Here is a 21,387-nt window from a genome sequence, read left to right as displayed (position 1 = left end):
CTTTTACAAACAACTGATATTTTTTACACTTGCCCAACAAGTTTGAAAAAACTATGAAATCTTAGTTCATCTACTTCACTGCTCAAACCGTTTCTTCCCAGTCAGAGTTTTTTTCACTGTACCGTTTACACCTTCTGTGCATGTGACAAATAAACATACAGTGGGGAGAACAAGTATTTGATACCCTGCCTATTTTGCAGTTTTTCCTTCTTACAAAGCATGTAGAGGTCTGTAATTTTTGAAACAAAAATCCAGAAAATCACATTGTATGATTTTTAAGTAATGCATTTGCATTTTACTGCATGACATAAGTATTTGATTACCTACCAACCAGTAAGCCCTCCTGTTCTCACCTCATTACCTGTATTAACTGCACCTGTTTGAACTCGTTACCTGTATAAAAGACACCTGTCCACACACTCAATCTAAAAGACTCCAACCTCTCCACAATGGCCAAGACCAGAGAGCTGTGTAAGGTCATCAGGGATAAAATTGTAGACCTGCACAAGGCTGGGATGGGCTACAGGACAATAGGCAAGCAGCTTGGGGAGAAGGCAGCAACTTTTAGTGCAAGTATTAGAAAAATGGAAGAAGTTCAAGATGACGGTCAATCACCCTCGGTCATACAATGTGATTTTCTGGATTTTTGTTTTAGATTCCGTCTCTCACAGTTGAAGTTTACCTATGATAAACAATTACAGACCTCTACATGCTTTGTAAGTAGGAAAACCTGCAAAATCGGCAGTGTATCAAATACTTGTTCTCCCCACTGTACATGTTATTTGATACAATGTGTTTTTACTGGAGTGGATAATGTGAAGAATTAGGATAAAGGCCAAGGACCAGAGTGTTCATTTTTTACTACTACTTACTTTGCTACTACTTTCACCACTTTTAGTCTTGAAATATTTGCTTGTTAACTACACTGTGAATCCTGGAATAGATGGGTGGGGCAAAGGCTTAGGAGGGTGTGACCGATGCTAAATGTATAAGAATCGACACTGGAGAGAGGAAGCAGGTACAGGGAGGGAACATTTAATTAAACACGGGCATGAAACAGAACAGGAACAGCATCTGGACATGGGAAAAATAACGACATCAATGCTGACACAGGAAACAAAGTGAGGAGCTGTTAGATTAATTTAGTTTTTATGGGTTCATTAACCAATTCAATTTAACATACTCTGTCCGTTTCTAAGAATTTGTAAGATCCTTATTTGCATAAAATGGACAGAGACCAGTCAACTGAAATTAGCCAATAGCATTTATTCTCGAGAGCGCTGGTCATAAAACAATGTACATTGGTTTATATACCACACATTTCATCATAGCGTCTTGAAGGCTCCTCCTTCTCTCCGACAAGGAAAAAGCTACTTCTAAAGTCCATTCCAACCCACTAGCGCACATACACGACACACCATATCTGGATTAACTCCTGACGTCTCACCACAGTTTATTACCACTTAGCAGATAGTTCCAGTCCCCCCCAGATACGGAAAACCTGGAGAGGCTCTCGCTGTCTTATTTTATCGCCACAGAGTTATAGCTGAGTCGGTTCAAACATAGGTTAAGGACCCTCTTTGTTTTCGTTAGGCACACACATGCATTCCTCTCTTCTCCCCTCCAACCTAGTTGGAGCTGTTTTTATTATTTTTAATTACTCCTTGTTCATGCTACATAACCTCTAATCCCTAATGGTTAAGTTTCTGAGTAGAATTATTTAACCATTTATCTTAAACCTTGATAAAATATCTTAACAATCCACCCTTAATGACTAAATAATTCATACTGACATATCAAACACTATATGGAAACATTAATTTTTGTACAAGAATATACCAAAACAATACATGTATTTATTTTCATTTCATTTTTTGAAACCGCCTCATGGCAATGACTCCTTATATGGCTGTGGAGGAGCTAGGAGTCAGCTTACGTTTTCCACGTTTTCCCCAAGGTGTCTGCAGCATTGTGACGTATTTGTAGGCATTTCATTGGAAGATTGACCATAAGAGACTACATCTACCAGGTGGTCGTTTGGTGTCCTTCATCGCAATTATTGCGTAATCTCCAGCTGCAGTATTTTTCCGTTTGCCTCTGATGAGAAACCATCTGCCACGAATGATTTTTAATCTAATAGAATTGTGAAAAACACCTTGAGGATTGATTCTAAACAACGTTTGCCATGTGTCTGTCGATATTATGGAGCTAATTTGGAAAAAAGTTTGGCGTTGTAGTGACTGCATTTTCGTTTTTTTTTCTTAGCCAAACGTGATGAACAAAACGGAGCTATTTCTCTTACACAAATAATATTTTTGGAAAAAATGAACATTTGCTATCTAACTGAGAGTCTCGTCATTGAAAACATCCAAAGTTCTTCAAAGGTAAATGATTTTATTTGAATGCTTTTCTTGTTTTTGTGAAAATGTTGCCTGCTGAATGCTAGGCTTAATGCTATGCTAGGCTATCAATACTCTTACACAAATGCTTTGGTTGAAAAGCATATTTTGAAAATCTGAGATGACAGTGTTGTTAACAAAAGGCTAAGCTTGTGTTTCAATATATTTATTTCATTTCATTTGCGATTTTCATGAATAGGAAACGTTGCGTTATGGTAATGAGCTTGAGGGTATGATTACACTCTCGGTTACGGGTTTGGAGTCGCAAGAAGTTAATAAAACATTGAAAAAAGTCTCATCCAACATTGGCTCCTCATATTTTAAAGACACAGAGCCTTCTCCTAGGCCTGGAAGTCTGTATTCTTCATCCCACTAGTCAGAGCTCGGAATCTGTCCGTATCTCACCATCTATTCCGTCATCGATTTCTCCAGAGTCCTAGAAATGAGAACCTCTCTCACAACATCCTCACAAAACTAACACAGTCACACAGGTGAAGGTTGTGCAAAACACAGTGATCATGACATTTTTTCATTTCCCAGACACACTATCAAACCAATTTGTTAGAGCATTATCTACCCCAGAGTTCTCTGCCAGGGCCCTGGTCACTGATCCATCTGAAGCTGTGTTATCGGGGATGAAATTACAACATTCTGCTCCGAACCTCATTCAACCCCCACCCTTTTCAGCCAGTAACATATCCAAGGCTATTCTATTCTGCCAAGCCATTAGGCTGGTCGCTTCAGTCTGCTCTGCCAATCCTTTTATTGTATCTCTGGTATAATTGATGAAGCGCTGTTGATTATAATAAATATAATTGATCCAGTCCACATTCTCATTGAGAGTGGACCACCAGAAAACACTTCACTCTAATCCTGCTAAGATCTGATTTCTTACTCTGAACTCGTCTGGCAACCCCCCCCCCCCCCCCCCCCCCCGTGGGAACACCAATGCTATCAATGTAAACTCTATTGTCAAAAGATCCTGACTGAGCACCCCTTCTCTCTCTTCTACCTGGCTCTGGGTAAGGGTAAAGAGCATGCCTAGCTGCACTAGTGCACAACTACCGGTCCAATTGGTGGGCAGGTTAGGCCACAGTCTTACACTTCCACAAACCACTAGACATCCACTTTAGGCCTTTCATCTGCCAGTCATGTCCCTCATTGTCTTGTCGATTGTAACAATCTCTGTCATATTGCATGTTCTTACTTCTGGGGATACAGATAATGCAAATCAATGCAACTGTCATTGTCTGGTTTCCCTGCCTTCATGAACAGCTTTACCATACAGGCCATTCCCCTGGGTAAATCAATTCCATCAAATGGAAAGGGAATGGTTGTCAACTGATGTTTTGCTGTGGAGAAGGCCTAACATTCTTCTTTTGCTACTGATCTGACTTTATACTGAATCCATTCTAAAAATAGGTTAGAATCCCCATAACCAGTTTCCACCTCAATCACTTCCTTAAGATCTTTCGTCTGCACTATCCTCACCGACCCTTGGCTCTGGACAACTCCACAGTCAGTATCTGCTTTGTCAAGGGCTCTGCTTGTAATCTGGCTGACTATAGAGCTATCATCTGCCCTAAGTTCTTCTACCCGGAATGGCACTAGGTTATCAACTGAAACCCTTACTTTCACTACACTCCATCTTCTTCCATACTGGGTATGTGGATTTTTGTAGCATCTTCCATAATGGCTCATAGTCCTAGACTGCCAAGGAGTCAGAGACCCCATTTGGTCTACATAGAACTCCACTGAGACATCCTTCCCAATCCCACTCTCACTTCCAGTTTATCACACAAAATAAAATCCTTATTGTCCAACTATGTGTCAAGTTTTCCTCTTTGGCCTTCTTGGATGGGTCTTGGTGTATGTATTCCTCTCTTCACCCCCCCATTTTTAATTAATCCTTGTTCATGCTACAAGACCTCTAATCCCTAATGGTTAAGGTTCTGAGTATAATTATTTAATCATTTATCTTAAACCTTGATAGAATATCTTAACAGGAGCAGACACATATAGAGTGGGTAATCAACAAAGTAATGGAGTCCAGGTGAGTCCAATATTGCGCAGTTGTGCGTAATGATGGAGACAGTTGAGTAATGGTAGGCAGCCTGACACCCTCTGAGGTATGGGAGCCCGGCGACCTGGCTGAGGCGTGGGAGCCCAGCGAGCCGGCTGAGGTGTGGGACCCCCATGTTCTGCATGAGGCATGAGAGCCATTCGAACCCGCTAAGGGGTGGGAGCCTGATGGGCCGGCTGAAGCATGATGTGGGGTGGGCATCTGCCGAGCCAACCGGGGCAAGAAGACTTCTCGAGCAAGCTAAGGCATGGAAGCCCGACGAGCTAGCTGAGGCACCCCTGGTTCCATTGGCGACGGCACCCGGACCCGACGTCACCAAAACCAAAAACCTCCTGATGCTTCCTTTAGTGGTGTCAGCATTCTTTGAGGCTTGACGCTGGATGCGAGAAGCAAGTACAGGTGAAACACGGACATGAAACAGAACAGGAACAGCTTCTGGACTGGGGAAAAATAACAACATCAATGCTGGCACGAGAACAAAGTGAGGAGCAGACAGATATAGAGGGGGTAATCAACAAAGTAATGGAGTCCAGGTGAGTCCAATATTGCGCAGCTGCACATAATTATGGAGACAGGTGTGTGTAATGGTAGGCAGCCTGGCGCCTTCGAGCTCCAGCGAGGGCGAGAGGGAGCAGACATGACAGAATAAGTGTAGACAAAGAGGAACCTTCCAGTAAGTGTACCAAAACTTTCACGGTTGCAAGTTTATCAACTTTCAAAGCAGAATGACTTTCTCATTGTTCCTGAACTGCAGTGTATGATATATAATTTTCCAGCTTGGAGTCTCTACATTTTTCTAATGTAAAAAAACAATTTCAAATTTTGTTACATAGGACCGAATCCAGCTGGTGGGTCACATATGACCCCACTATGGAAAAGAGAGACTCACAATGGTGTTCTCCATTTTGCTCCATGACTCCCTCAAACCCCCCGGCACTCGTCTGAAATCTGTACCGCTGATGTGACAATTTCTGTCCATTTGGGCTACAAACTAATGTGACCCCACTATGGAAAGGGGAGACTCTCTCGATGATGTTCTCTGTTTTGCTCTACTGAAGTCGGTACCTCCGATGTACTAACTTCTGTCCATTTGGGCTACAAACTAATGTGACCCCACTATGGAAAGGGGAGACTCTCTCGATGGTGTTCTCTGTTTTGTTCTACGACCTCCACAAGTATCACGGGACTCATCTGAAGATAAACCGGTACTGGTTTAAAAAAGTCATGGAAGTAGAGATATCATTTTTTTGTATGGGCCTCAATCGTCCCAATCTGCGGTGAAAGTGGCAGAGCTAAAGCACTGTTTGTCAGACTAGAACACATCCTGAAAATCGTCTTCTCACGAAAACGTTTATAGCGTCCGAACGATCTGGGCTACAAACTAATATTGCCCCACGTATTTGGACTGGATTGAGATCAGTATGAAGAAGGACCAGGCCCCCAGTGTCCGGTCTGGAGCATGAAGTCACAAGTTCCGCTGGTCAACCACTGCGTAGCAATCTGCTGGTCAACCACTGCGATAAGCCCTGGTCTGCCCTAGAAAGCCTATAAGTTACGGTTGCCAGAAGTGCCCCAAAAAGTAATTATATTTTCTGATCAATTTCGATCCCCACGGTTAATTCTTGAAAAGTTTGCTACAAATAGAGATATTTAATTAAATAGTGATCCATTCTGACTCCTGCATTTATCGTCACACAGGACCACGTGCTGACACAGATCAATCTGAGGAGACTCCCTGTTGACTCTCTCAGGCAGGATGAAAACATTTACATTGATCATGATCCTTTGCTAGTTGCTAGTTACAGTGCCATTCAGGCCTATTCAGCAATATGGCTCGCTTCAAATTAATTAATTAAGGGTTTCCATAGGAATATGTGGATGACGTCAGCTCTGTCGCTATACTGGTTTTAAAACCTGTTTGTTATAGGGGGCAGCATTTTCACTTTTGGATGAATAGCGTGCCCAGAGTTAACTGCCTCCTACTCAGTCCCAGATGCTAATATATGCATATTATTATTAGTATTAGATGGACAACACTCTGAAGTTTCTAAAACTGTTTGAATGATGTCTGTGAGTATAACAGAACTCATATGGCAGGCGAAAACCCGAGAAAAATCAAACCAGGAAGTGGGAAAACTGAGGTTTGTAGTTTATCAAAGCTTGGCCGACCGAATACACAGTTTCTATGGGGTCAAGTTGCACTTCCTAAGGCTTCCACTAGATGTCAACCGGCTTTAGAAACTTGTTTCAGGCTTCTGCTATAAAAGAGGGGGGAATGGGAGCTGTTTGACATGTTTCTACGACCTGTAACGGAACTTTTCGAGTTTTTGTCTGGATGTAGTGCTCGCGCCTCATGAAGATGGATTACTGGGCTGAACACGCTAACAACAAGTGGCTATCTGGACATAAATTATGGAATTTATGGAACAAATCAGTCATTTATTGTCGAACTGGGATTCCTGGGAGTGCATTCTGATGAAGATCATCAAAGGTAAGTGAATATTTATAATGTTATTTCTGACTTCTGTTGACTCCAACATGGCAGATATTTCTTTGGCTAGATTGGGCTTTGAGCGCCGTACTCAGATTATGCTTTTTCCGTCAAGTTTTTTTGAAATCTGACACAGCGGTTGCATTAAGGAGAAGTCTATCTTTAATTCTGTGAGTAACACTTGTATCTTTTATCAACGTGTATTATAAGTATTCCTGTGATTTGATGTGGCTACAACGTAGCCAGGCAGTCATCAGTGACAGGTAAGCCAAATGCTTGAGCAGTTTGACAGCTCTCATTGTGTGTCTCCCTCTTGCTCTTATGCCTAAGCACAGTCTCATAATTGCACAATTTGTTTCCTCTACAACTCAATAAAAATTCCCATTTTATATACACTGTTTTGTCCATTGACTTGTTTAAAACTTCTTTTGGCTCAAATCCCGTCAAGGGGTTCGATTTGACAACAGCCAGTGAAACTGCAGGGCGACAAATTCAAACAACAGAAATCTCATAATTAAAATTCCTCAAACATACAAGTATTATACACCATTTTAAAGATACACTTCTTGTTAATTCAACCACTGTGTCCGATTTCAAAAAGGCTTTACGGCGAAAGCATACCTTGCGATTATGTTAGGTCAGCGCCTCGTCACAAAAAACACAGCCATTTTCTAGCTAAAGAGAGGAGTCACAAAAAGCAGAAATAGAGATTAAATAAATCAATAACCTTTGATGATCTTCATCAGATTGCACTCACAGGACTTGATGTTACACAATACATGTATGTTTTGTTCGATAAAGTTCATATTTATATAAAAAAATCTCAGTTTACATTGGTGCGTTATGTTCAGTAATGTTTTGCCTCTAAGAAACATCTGTTGTGGTCAGTACTGCCATCTGGCAACCTACCTGGGTGCATACCTGGTTGACCAGGGTGGCTACGATGGAACTCAACGATTATGGGCGTACTCTGGCTCCAGGTGGTGGGATTTGGCAGAGACCAGGCAGCAAAGAGTCGTCTCCAGGTCCTGATTGGCTCGCTCTGACTGGCCATTAGACTGGGGGTGAACCCGGAGGACAGGCTGGCCGATGACCCAATGAACGTGCAGACTCAATGAGCTGCACCAAGAGCTGGGCCATCTCCTTGGCTGAGGGTAGCTTGGGGAAAGGAATCAATTGGGTGGCTTTGGAAAACCAAGTCACCACGGTAAGGATAACCGTGTTGCCATCAGATGGGGGGAGACAGTCATATATGTGACCAGGGACGGTGAGGGATCAGAAGTGGTTGAAGGAGGCCAGCAGTGCAGGCGACGACGAACGTGAAGACGTCAGGAACGAAGGTGAGCCGCCAAAAACATTGTCGTACAAAGGCCAGGGTTCGACGGGAACCAGGATGGCAGGCCAGTTGAGAGGAATGAGCCAATTCCAGAAACCAGGAACGGGAAGAGTCCAAGACAAACATCCAGTTAGCTGGGGCCCCCCCGGAATCCGGTTGGGGTTCCGGAGATATTCCAGGTTCTTGTGATCTGTCCATAGTATGAATGGGTGTTCCGCCCTCTCTAACCAGTACCTCCACTCTTCCAACGCCATCTTCACCGGAAATATTTCTTGTTTACCCACGTCGCAATTCCTTTCCGCAAGGTTGAGACGATGGGAGAGGAAAGCACAGGGATGCAGCTTTTGGTCTTGGGCCAAATGCTGAGACAGGACAGCGCCCTCTCTGACGTCCAAGGCATCAACCTCCACCACAAACTGCCGGGATAGATCCGGGATGGATTAGGATGGCGCAATAGTGAATTGGTGCTTGAGGTTCAAGAATGCCTGGTCTGAAGCTGGAGACCACGTCCTTGGGAGAGGTGAGCCCTGATGGGGGAACCGGCGTTAGAAATTGGCGAACCCCAAGAAGCATTGCAGCTGCACTCTGGAGGTTGGTTGCGGCCAATCCACCACCACTCTCACCTTTTCAGGATTCATCGGTATGTTGCCTGTGTTGGTTCCGTTTTTCTTTGCTCCATTTATTTACTTAATAAATAAGGAACTCTCAAAATGTGCACTTATAAATCATAACAATTTGTCTCTATAATGTCTCTATAAAGCTTGGCACATCTAGCCACTAGGATTTTTGCCAATTCTTCAAGACAAAACTGCTCCAGCTCTTTCATGTTCGATGGGTTCCGCTGGTATAAAGCAATCTTTAAGTCAAGCCACAGATTCTCAATTGGATTGAAGTCTGGGCTTTGACTAGGCCATTCAAAGACATTTAAATGTTTCCCCTTACACCACTCAAGTGTTGCTTTAGCACGCCCTACTTTAGTTATTTCCCTGCTGGAAGGTGAACCTCTGTCCCAGTCTGTCACGGTCATCCCCCTCTTCATCTGAAGAGGAGAGGCGAGAAGGATCGGAGGACCAAAATGCGGCGTGGTATGTGTTCATCATTAATTTCAATAAAGAAAACACTGAAAACTGAAACACTATACAAAAACAATAACCGAAATAACAACCATGAAGCTAATGAGAACTGTACTGAAACAAGCAATCAACATAGACAATCACCCACAAACAAACAGTGGTAATATCATGTACAGGTAGAGATATTGGTGTGCAAAAGAGCAGAAAAGTAAATAAATATAAACAGTATGGGGAAGCGGTAGGTAAAATTGGGTGGGCTATTTACCAATAGACTATGTACAGCTGCAGCGATCGGTTAGCTGCTCAGATAGCAGATGTTTGAAGTTGGTGAGGGAGATAAAAGTCTCCAACTTCAGTGATTTTTGCAATTCGTTCCAGTCACAGGCAGCAGAGAACTGAAACGAAAGGCGGCCAAAAGAGGTGTTGGCTCTAGGGATGATCAATGAGATACACCTGCTGGAGGGCGTGCTACGGGTGGGTGTTGCCATCGTGACCAGTGAACTGAGATAAGGCGGAGCTTTACCTAGCATGGACTTGTAGATGACCTGGAGCCAGTGGGTCTGGCGACAAATATGTAGCGAGGGCCAGCCGACTAGAGCATACAGGTCGCAGTGGTGGGTGGTATAAGGTGCTTTAGTAACAAAACGGATGGCACTGTGATAAACTGCATCCAGTTTGCTGAGTAGAGTATTGGAAGCCATTTTGTAGATGACATCGCCGAAGTCGAGGATCGGTAGGATAGTCAGTTTTACTAGGGTAAGTTTGGCGGCGTGAGTGAAGGAGGCTTTGTTGCGGAATAGAAAGCCGACTCTAGATTTGATTTTAGATTGGAGATGTTTGATATGAGTCTGGAAGGAGAGTTTACAGTCTAGCCAGACACCTAGGTACTTGTAGATGTCCACATATTCTAGGTCGGAACCATCCAGGGTGGTGATGCTAGTTGGGCGTGCGGGTGCAGGCAGCGAACGGTTGAAAAGCATGCATTTGGTTTTACTAGCATTTAAGAGCAGTTGGAGACCACGGAAGGAGTGTTGTATTGCATTGAAGCTCGTTTGGAGGTTAGATAGCACAGTGTCCAAGGACGGGCCGGAAGTATACAGAATGGTGTCGTCTGTGTAGAAGTGGATCAGGGAATCGCCCGCAGCAAGAGCAACATCATTGATATATACAGAGAAAAGAGTCGGCCCGAGAATTGAACCCTGTGGCACCCCCATAGAGACTGCCAGAGGACCGGACAGCATGCCCTCCGATTTGACACACTGAACTCTGTCTGCAAAGTAGTTGGTGAACCAGGCAAGGCAGTCATCAGAAAAACCGAGGCTACTGAGTCTGCCGATAAGAATATGGTGATTGACAGAGTTGAAAGCCTTAGCAAGGTCGATGAAGACGGCTGCACAGTACTGTCTTTTATCGATGGCGGTTATGATATCGTTTAGTACCTTGAGCGTGGCTGAGGTGCACCCCTGACCAGCTCGGAAACCAGATTGCACAGCGGAGAAGGTACGGTGGGATTCGAGATGGTCAGTGACCTGTTTGTTGACTTGGCTTTCGAAGACCTTAGATAGGCAGGGCAGGATGGATATAGGTCTGTAACAGTTTGGGTCCAGAGTGTCTCCCCCTTTGAAGAGGGGGATGACTGCGGCAGCTTCCCAATCCTTGGGGATCTCAGACGATATGAAAGAGAGGTTGAACAGGCTGGTAATAGGGGTTGAGACAATGGCGGCGGAGAGTTTCAGAAATAGAGGGTCCAGATTGTCAAGACCAGCTGATTTGTACGGGTCCAGGTTTTGCAGCTCTTTCAGAACATCTGCTATCTGGATTTGGGTAAAGGAGAACCTGGAGAGGCTTGGGCGAGTAGCTGCGGGGGGGGGGGCGGAGTTGTTGGCAGAGGTTGGAGTAGCCAGGAGGAAGGCATGGCCAGCCGTTGAGAAATGCTTGTTGAAGTTTTCGATAATCGTGGATTTATCGGTGGTGACCGTGTTACCGAGCCTTAGTGCAGTGGGCAGCTGGGAGTAGGTGCTCTTGTTCTCCATGGACTTCACAGTGTCCCAGAACTTTTTGGAGTTAGAGCTACAGGATGCAAATTTCTGCCTGAAGAAGCTGGCCTTTGCTTTCCTGACTGACTGCGTGTATTGGTTCCTGACTTCCCTGAACAGTTGCATATCGCGGGGACTATTCGATGCTATTGCAGTCCGCCACAGGATGTTTTTGTGCTGGTCGAGGGCAGTCAGGTCTGGAGTGAACCAAGGGCTATATCTGTTCTTAGTTCTGCATTTTTTGAACGGAGCATGCTTATCTAAAATGGTGAGGAAGTTACTTTTAAAGAATGACCAGGCATCCTCAACTGACTGGATGAGGTCAATGTCCTTCCAGGATACCCGGGCCAGGTCGATTAGAAAGGCCTGCTCACAGAAGTGTTTTAGGGAGCGTTTGACAGTGATGAGGGGTGGTCGTTTGACTGCGGATCCGTAGCGGATGCAGGCAATGAGGCAGTGATCGCTGAGATCCTGGTTGAAGACAGCGGAGGTGTATTTGGAGGGCCAGTTTGTCCGGATGACGTCTATGAGGGTGCCCTTGTTTACAGATTTAGGGTTGTACCTGGTGGGTTCCTTGATGATTTGTGTGAGATTGAGGGCATCTATCTTAGATTGTAGGACTGCCGGGGTGTTAAGCATATCCCAAAATTAGTAGTTCGAACTGTTTGGGTATGGACCTGGAAAGTATGACATTACTTTGCAGGCTATCTCTGCAGGAGACTGCAACTCCTCCCCCTTTGGCAGTTCTATCTTGACGGAAAATGTTATAGTTGGGTATGGAAATTGGGTATGGAAACCTTGCAGTGCCCTACACGTTAACTGTATGCAATCATTTTGAAGGAATCTCCAGTTACAAGGTTTCTGTAGGAATATGGAAGACAATGTAATTAGACTTTTACATTGGATTGCTCAAGTATAATATACCTTATAACAATTTATGATAACATTGGATTGATAGATGCTTGGGCACACGTTTAGCATATGACAGAAGAGGATCATATCAAGGATAGCATCACAAATGAATACATACATATCACTTGAAGCTTGATGATGAGTTGATCATTTGAATCAGCTGTGCAGTGCTAAGGCAAAAACAGAAATGTGCACTCCTTTGAGTCCCCAGGACCAGGACTGAGAACCACTGCTCTTTATTGGGACCTCTTCATATGTAGACAGGCTTTCACATCTCTCTGTATCTGAGGACAGAAAACCTCACAAAAAATAGACTTCATTATAGTCAAATTACACCACACTGAATATTATGTTATCTCCGCCCTCACTTCTAGGGACTGGAACTACACAAAAGTACAAGCCCTATCCAGAATAGATTACGCTCTCACTTTGACAATAGGGCTGCTATCCTTTCACCCTCCTCCATGGCTGTTAGCTAGCTAGTTTTTTACCGTGAGAAATACATCAAGAAAGCTAGCTAATATGAAGTTAGGTAGCTGGTGATATTTAATTCACTTAGCTATCTATCTATACAGTATTTGAAGTTGGCTAGATAGATAGCTAGCCAACTAGCTAGCTCATTTAGCAGCTCATTTGACTTAGCCTGCACTGTAGCTAGTTAGCTAATAGTACATTGTTGTTTTTAAAATTTCTAAATGTATTTACTTACTTGAATAGGTTCTCCCAGCCATGTGGATGATTGGAAACAGGGCAGCAAAGTTTGTTTGTCACCTGAGCGTTTTAGAGGATATCGCTATTGAACTACATGTATGTACCCATTTAATAACCAGACTTTCATACAAACTTGCTATGCTGAATTCTTGATGCACAATCGAACGTGCTGCTATATGCTGCCATATGCTGCCAGCATGCCCACAAGAGAGTCACAATGGGCGGCCTAATCGCCACGCGGCAATTTACCTCTATCTAGTGTACATGCACCGTTAGGCCTACAACTCCATGTCATTTCAAAAACTTAGCTTCTCAAAGATGCCCTCAGGTTTTCCAAATAGCACTAACTAGCATTAATGGCAACAATGGCTGACAGTTAAATAACATGCCATAGAATTCTGTGACACACCGCAAGCTGTACTGCAGAACAACACAACTTTTAAAGGAAGAACCACTGTACATTAGATCGTTGTTGAAAAAGTTCCTTCATTTTTTCCCCTTGTTTTGTATCTCTGTAGTTTTTATTGCTGTCTACCTGTACCTGTTAGCTCCTGTATTTCCCTTGTTAGTCTTGTCTCTTTCGACAGAAACTACTTTTTCTTTACTGATGAATATGGAATTGAATGACCTCTGAAGGTACATTTGAAGGTATCCCAAACAATGAGAGGATTTTCTGAACCTATATTGTACTGGAAAAATTCAACATTATTTTGTCAAAGTTAAGAACAAATTCTCCTCCAGTAGACTTACAATATCCTCATCCAAGAGGAAATTCTGTAAGAGTTATGTTTTAAGGCCAATTAGATGATGGTCCAATCTCATTCTGTCTCCTTACAGTACTTTTTTAACTGTTGATGCAAGAGAGAAAGAGGCAAAGTAGTCAAGACAGCTAGCTTGATTGTCTCCTCCATGTATATCTCACTAGGTCAGGCTTTTTAGGCTCCAAATATTCACTATTTCTAATGTCCATAATATCTGTGATCTCTGGGCACAATGATGATAGTTTGTAAAGTGATTTCCTTTAAGGTCCATTGAGGTACTTAACACTGTTTCCCACTATAATGATTTGATCATTTCTTGCCTGTAAGTTCAATAGACTGGTATAAATATTTTCAAAGAAGTGTTTATCACTTTCATTTTCTTTTTGTTCGCTTTTTGTTTTTTTATTCCCTTGCCATTTTACCTGTGAGCCAATGCCACAGATGTTAGAAAATGTAGTCAGGATATTATGTGTGTAGTCAATCTGAGATCATTAGTTGTGGTCAGTGTTTGTGTTGTTGTGGTCATACGTTGTGTGGTCCAGTAGTTTTGTGTTTAGTGGTTGTGTACAGTAGTTTTGGTCTGTAGGTGTGGTCAGTAGTGGTCATTAGTTTTGGTCAGTAGTTTTGTTAAGTAGTTGTGTACTTCATTAGCTGTGGTCAGTCGTTCTGGTACATAGTTGTGTGGTTCACTAGTTGTGGTCAGTAATTGTCAGTAGTTGTGGTCAGTAGTGTTGTGATTGTGGTCAGTAGTTGTGGTCAGTAGTTGTGGCCAATAGTTGTGGTCAGTAGTTTTGGTAAGTATTATGCACAAAAATGAAAAAAAGCTGGTCCCAAGTTTCATGAGCTGGAATAAAAGATCCTAGAAATGTTCCATATGCACAAAAAGCTTATTTTGCTAAAATGTTGTGCACAAACTTGTTTACATCAATGTTAGTGAGCATTTATCCTTTGTCAAGATAATCCATTCAACTAACAGATATGGCATATCGAGAAGCTGATTAAACAACATAATCATTACAGAGCTGCAATTTATGTAGGGAAGACCCCCATGAAATGGACAAAAATGAATGGCTACTTATTGGCATTGGGTGAACCATATACACAATTGCAAATACCACTCAATTGGGCGGCAGTTGGTCAAAAACATATTGCAAGTGGAACATGTCAAATGCCGGTGTAATAAAACAAAAATCCCAAAGGGGGTGAGCGCGCTCCACTGTAGGATTCTATATGGGAAATGGTCAGAAAGTCAGGTCTCAAGGGTGAAATCCCTTGATTTGTCTTATTTTGTCAATAAGGCCTATGTTTTCTCCATTTGCCATATATGATCATGGGAAGTCGGTATCCGAACCCAAAAGTCAATGAACCATGTGCAGATGGCATATATATAATGTAGAGATGGCCTATATACTAACCAAATTATATATATATCACTATGTTAATAAGCCCTGAATCAACCTAGAAGGTTTATTTGTAATGTTTGATCATAGGAAGTCAATTTGTTGTTGTTGTTGATTCAGCATGTCCATTTTGTAACAGTAAGTCCTTATGGATATACATTGGCAATGGACACTGTCCAACTGCAGTATAACATGTTAAGACTGGCAATGTATCATGTGTATTGGACACTGTCCATTATCAATACATTACAATGGGCATTTACTGCATCGAATTGGAAATGCTCTAATGTATTGCTGAATTTGCCCAATTGTCTGGCTCGTTAGATGGCCTAGCAACTCTGGATGGCTTAGCAGTGATAGTGATTCCTCTCCATCGCTCGTTGGTGTTGATTTAAGCCTGTCATTTGGTGATGGTAAATCCCTCATTAAATACATTGGAAATGTACAAATGGACAGTGTCCTTTTGCAAAGTCTTACAATGGGCATTTACCATCACAAATTGGACATGCACTAATATACTGCTGAAATGCCAAATTGTCTGGCTCGTTGAACTCGGGATGGCCGAGCGGTGATATTGGTTCCTCTCTATCGCATGTTGGTGTTGATTTCAGCCTGTCCATTTGGTGAAGGTAAATCCCTCTTTAAATATATTAGAAATGGAAAATGCCCATACATTATACTGCCATCTAGTCAGCCATCAGTCAATAATATATCGTACTGACACCAAACTGATACATACTGACACCAAACCCACTTTGTCTAACTCGTTTAGAAGCCAACTATCACATATTTCAGAGCCGGCCCACAATTCATAGCATATTCTGTTAAAACCATAAAAAAACATGAAAAACATAGTTACATTCGAGCTTCGGGTCCAGTTCTGACATTATGTGTAGGCCTAGCTGAGGCGACCCCGAATACTGAGTTTCGGGTCAATAGGTCATTCGGACCCCAAGCAGCAACCTTAATTAATGCTGAAAATTGACTTTTTCCAGACGTTGCTATGGGGTCCCTGGAAGAGTTATCAGACAGAAACGTGTAGGGTCCTTCTCTATGGGCCGAGGCGTTTTCAATGCAATCGGGGGATAAAGGCCTTGGTCAGGAAGATGACCAAGAAACCTATGGTCACTCTGACAGAGCTCTAGAGTTCCTCTGTAACGATCGGAGAACCTTCCAGAAGGACAACCATCTCTGCAGCACCACCAAACAGGCCTTTATGGTAGAATGGCCAGACAGAAGCCACTCTTCAGTAAAAGGCACATGACAGCCCGCTTGGAGTTTACCAAAAGGCACCCAAAGACTCTCAGACCATGAGAAACAAGATCCTCTGGTCTGAAGAAACCAAGATGGAACTATTTGGCCTGAAAGCCAAGCGCCACGGCTGGAGGAAACCTGGTACCATCCCTACGGTGAAGCATGGTAGGGACTGAGAAACTAGTCAGGATCGAGGCAAATAAGAACAGAGCAAAGTACAGAGAGATCCTTGATGGAAATCTGCTCCAGAGCACTCAGGGCCTCAGACTGGGGCAAAGTTTAACCTTCCAACAGGACAACAACCCTAAGCACACAGACAAGAAAATGCAAGAGTATCTCTGAATGTCTTTGAGTGGCCCAGCCAGAGCCCGAACTTGAACACAATCGAACATCTCTGGAGAGACCTGAAACTAGTTGTGCAGCGACGATCCCCATCCAAACTGACAGAGCTTGAGAGGATCTACAGAGAAGAATGTGAGAAACTACCTAAATATAGGTCTGTCAACCTTGTAGTGTCATACCCAAGAAGACTCAGTGATGTGATCGCTGCCAAAGGTGCTGCAACAAAGTACTGAGTAAAGGGTTTGAATACTTATACACTTGCAAAATCATAACCTCTTTTTGCTTTGTCATTATTAGGATTGTGTATAGATTGATGAGGGAAAATAACAACAATTTAATAAATTTTAGAATAACATGCTGACCACACCACTTGCGTCGCGTGCGCAAGAGCTGCAAAATATATTTACACATACATGTTATTCAATCATTGTACCCACACTGATCGCGTGAGTCTGCGTAGCCAGCCGCTAAAACAGAACTTGGTTCTATTTGTGAAACTTGACTCGCTGCAAGTCCCGCCTCTCACATCTCCTCATTGGTTTTTAGTAGCATATACTCAAGTGGGTGATTGAATGATGAACTGAGGTCCACACTCTAGTCCAGTTGGTGGTGGTAATGCACCTTGAAGTTGGTTGCCAACCACCATATAAAGTCCAAAGAATAAGAAGAAGCCTGAAGGAGGAGAGATTACTAGAAACAAACTTGGTTTACCCTTTTATCTGTGGATTCATTGTCGGAGTAGAGGACCTTGTGCATTTCAGGTAAAATAACAACCTAAGGTTTATATTCAAGAACAAATTAACCAGCAACAGCAAGCTAGCTAGCTAAATTGCCATAAATATTTGCTTATCGACCTCTCCCCAAATTAGTATAGTTGGTTCAGATTTCGTTTTGATATTTTAACCTGCGTGTCCTGATTGTGTCTAGTGTGGAGGAATAAAATCAACTTGCCATGTGGACGCACGCGAGCAATCGGTCTGGTCACCATGTAAGGCTGTAAGATAACAAAATGTGTAAAAAGTCAAGGAGTCTGAATACTTTACGAAGGCACTGTACATCAAGCTTGTGACTCCAAACTTGTTGTATGCATATGCTATTTGTTTTGGTTGAGTTTCAGATTGTTTTGGGGTCAATAGAAATGACTATTATTCACCAATCAAATAGTCTGATGGCCAAGTAGACATACTTGGTATTCATATCCCATCAAAAATAAATGAACACATTTCTATTGAAAGTTATCATCTTGCAACCATGGAGAGGATCACCCTGATTAACTAGTCATATCACAATTTACTTATGGCCCTGCCTATGACAAACAATTTGTTTCTTATAATTATTTGAGCAAAAAATTATTCACTTTCTTTGGAACGGTAAGCCAGACAAAATTAAACTTGCATATTTATATAATGAATACGAGTTAGTGTGGCAAAAATTATTAATTTAATATTAAAGTATTAAACCTCTCACTAAAAGCTTCAATCATACAAAAGTTACACTTAAATCCGAACTGTAGATGAGTAAAAATGTCTGACTCCTTGGATTTTTGTCTTTATCCAGATTACAACCTCCCACTAATTCTAAATGAAACCTTGTTCAAAGTATCACATGTTTTAAAATATGCCATACAAAGGTGGTTGCAATACCAGTTTTATCCCCCAGAAAATTCAGAACAAATATTACAACAAGTATTATGGTTAAACTCAAATATTCTGATTGATAAAAAGAAAATGAAAACTTTATTGATTAAAAAAAGAAAAAGGAATGATCTTTATTATTGAAATTATGAATAGGAATGGTGGGGTTATGTCACACGTGCAGTTAACAAAAATATGTTTTTATTTTACCTTTATTTAACTAGGCAAGTCAGTTAAGAACAAATTCGTATTTTCAATGACGGCCTAGGAACTGTGAGTTAACTGCCTGTTCGGGGTAGAATGACAGATTTGTACCTTGTCAGCTCGGGGATTTGAACTTGCAAACCTCCCGGTTACTTGTCCAACGCTCTAACCACTAGGCTACCCTGCCGCCTGGAAATGTCTGCTCTATCCAAAATTACAACCAACTGATTGCAGAATCACTGCAAAAATAAGGCGAGGCAAAATGAAGGGGAAAAGGTAGGGAACTTGTTTGACTGTCCTTTATTAAAGACCAAAATTGGTAAAGTTTGCGTAAATAAACAAATATACCAGTTTCATCCGAGGACCAAAATGTTGACAGCGGTCTAATAGAAGTTGCAAAATAGCTGGGAAGAGATTTTCTATGTTCAGATTCCATGGCACGTGGTTTATGAACTGATACATAAAACAACACTTGATTTAACCTTAAAGTTTTTCAATTTATATTATTAAACATAATTCTTGCCACCAACAGAATATTATGTACTGTATATGGGGCATACACCCCATATACAACCATTCCAAATAACTATATTTTGCTGTGTAACTACACAAAATGCTTATTTCTCTCAACGTCTCTCAAATTTGTTTACAGCCCTGTTAGTGAACATTTCTCATTTGCCAAGATAATACATCCACCTGACAGGTGTGGCATATCAAGAAGCTGATTAAACAGCATGTTCATTACACAGGTGCACCTTGTGCTGGGGACATTAAAAGGCCACTTTAAAATGTGCAGTTTTGTCACACAACACAATGCCACAGATGTCTCAAGTTTTGTGGGAGCATGCAATTGACATGCTGACTGCAGGAATGTCCACCAAAGCTGTTGCCAGATAATTAAATGTTCATTTCTCTACCATAAGCTGCCTCCAACATCGTTTTAGAGAATTTTAATGCACAGAGATACCGTGACGAGATCCTGGGGCCAATTGTCGTGCTATTCATCCACCACCATTACCTCATGTTTCAGCATTATAATAATGTCATGAGGATCTGTACACAATTCCTGGAAGCTGAAGATTTCTTCCATGGCCGGCATACACACCAGACATGTCACCCATTGAGCATGTTTGGGATGCTCTGGATCAACATGTATGACAGCGTGTTCCAGTTACCGCCAATATCCAGCAACTTCGCTCAGCCATTGAACAGGAATGGGACAACATTCCACAGGCCACAATCAACAGCCTGATCAACTCTATGCGAAGGAGATGTGTCACGCTGCATGAGGCAAATAGCGGTCACACCAGATACTGACTGGTTTCTGAAACCTTTTTCTTATGTATGACAAACAGATGCATATCTGTATTCCCAGACATGTGAAATCCATGGAATAGGGTGTAATGAATTCCTTATATGAACTGTAACTCAGTAAAATCTTTGAAATTGTTTATATATTTTTTCAGTATAGAATGGAATGTTTGTTTTGCAGGTCCTACAATTCAATTTGACAGATTGTGTGAGAGAGGAAGTACCACAGGTGGCAATTACAGACGTCTCCAGCGAAACATTTAATCTCATAGATTTATGACCTCTGTGGTGGAATATTTGAATCAAGTGAGCGAGACTGTCCTTTCTTCAAACAATCATTTTATTTAATATTGATTTAATTATTGCATTAATGAAGCTGTCGACCGCACACTCTAAGGCGTGTGGCCGAGAGCTTAACCTTTACAGACAATGCAGAGTTCTTATATAGCTGACACTAAAAATACTTAGTCATGGCTGGTTCCACGCTTCCCATTGCTGATTGGGGTACACCACAAGCCATCCTGGGTTCATTCTGTGGTTATCTGCACTCAGTGTTGTTTTAACCACACCCCGGCTTAGTTTCCCAGATGCCATGATGATTTTGAGACAATGAGGGTTTTGTTCTATTCCTCCAGGATCTCTATCTCGGTTACACCCACCACATCTCATCTCTGGAATGCAGTCTTTAGGTTTTATCACCAAGTCAACTGCCAGCTCAAGCCTCAGAGGCCCAATTTAACCCACAGACAAGAGAGTACTCATAAAACCTTATCTGATGCATAAACAGCATTATTACATCATCTTGTAATTTTGTTCTCACACCTTCTAGTCATGTGTGCAGTAACAGACTCCTGTGACACCGATTGCAATCCTGCCTCTGACACTGTGAACAGTACATCAATATGAAAAGCAGATGAATGAATATACACTACCATTCAAAAGTTTGGGGTCACTTGGAAATGTTCTTGTTTTTTAAAGAAATGCACATTTGTTGTCCATTAAAATAACATCAAATTGATCAGAAATACAGTGTAGACATTGCTAATGTTGTAAATGACTATTGTAGCTGGAAACAGCAGATTTTTTAAAATGTAATATCTACATAGGCGCATAGAAGCAATTAAACTGGCCTTTAGACTAGTTGAGTATCTGGAGCGTCGTAACTCATATAAAACAAGTGTTGATAGGCATAACATACTTTTCAATATGCCAATTATGATGTTGGCAGTGGCGAGACGCAGACAAAATACTCATGTTACATTACTCTTAAGAAGGTTACTGCAATTGTGCCGGAGAGAGTCAAATGACAATGACCACCTCCTCGGCGTCCCGTTCCCCCCAGCAGAGTTTGTGAGAGGGTGGTCAAAATGATCCAGTTTTCCTGTGCCGATGGCGCACAAGTTGTAACAGGTCACTACTGGAGTCAAGGGTGCAAAGAAC

At 42.1% G+C, this 21,387-nt stretch overlaps 1 protein-coding gene across 1 annotated transcript in view; it reads left to right on the top strand.

Annotated features, from left to right (window-relative positions):
- Window positions 1-21,387, top strand: part of LOC139377480 (pro-neuregulin-3, membrane-bound isoform-like) — a 279,397-nt gene that overhangs the window by 223,531 nt on the left and 34,479 nt on the right. The gene's annotated exons all lie outside the window — the stretch shown is intronic.

The sequence above is a fragment of the Oncorhynchus clarkii genome, chromosome 20 (assembly GCF_045791955.1).
Source record: "Oncorhynchus clarkii lewisi isolate Uvic-CL-2024 chromosome 20, UVic_Ocla_1.0, whole genome shotgun sequence".
In the NCBI taxonomy this organism is placed as follows: Eukaryota; Metazoa; Chordata; class Actinopteri; order Salmoniformes; family Salmonidae; genus Oncorhynchus; species Oncorhynchus clarkii.
This window is presented reverse-complemented; position numbering and strand designations above follow the sequence as displayed.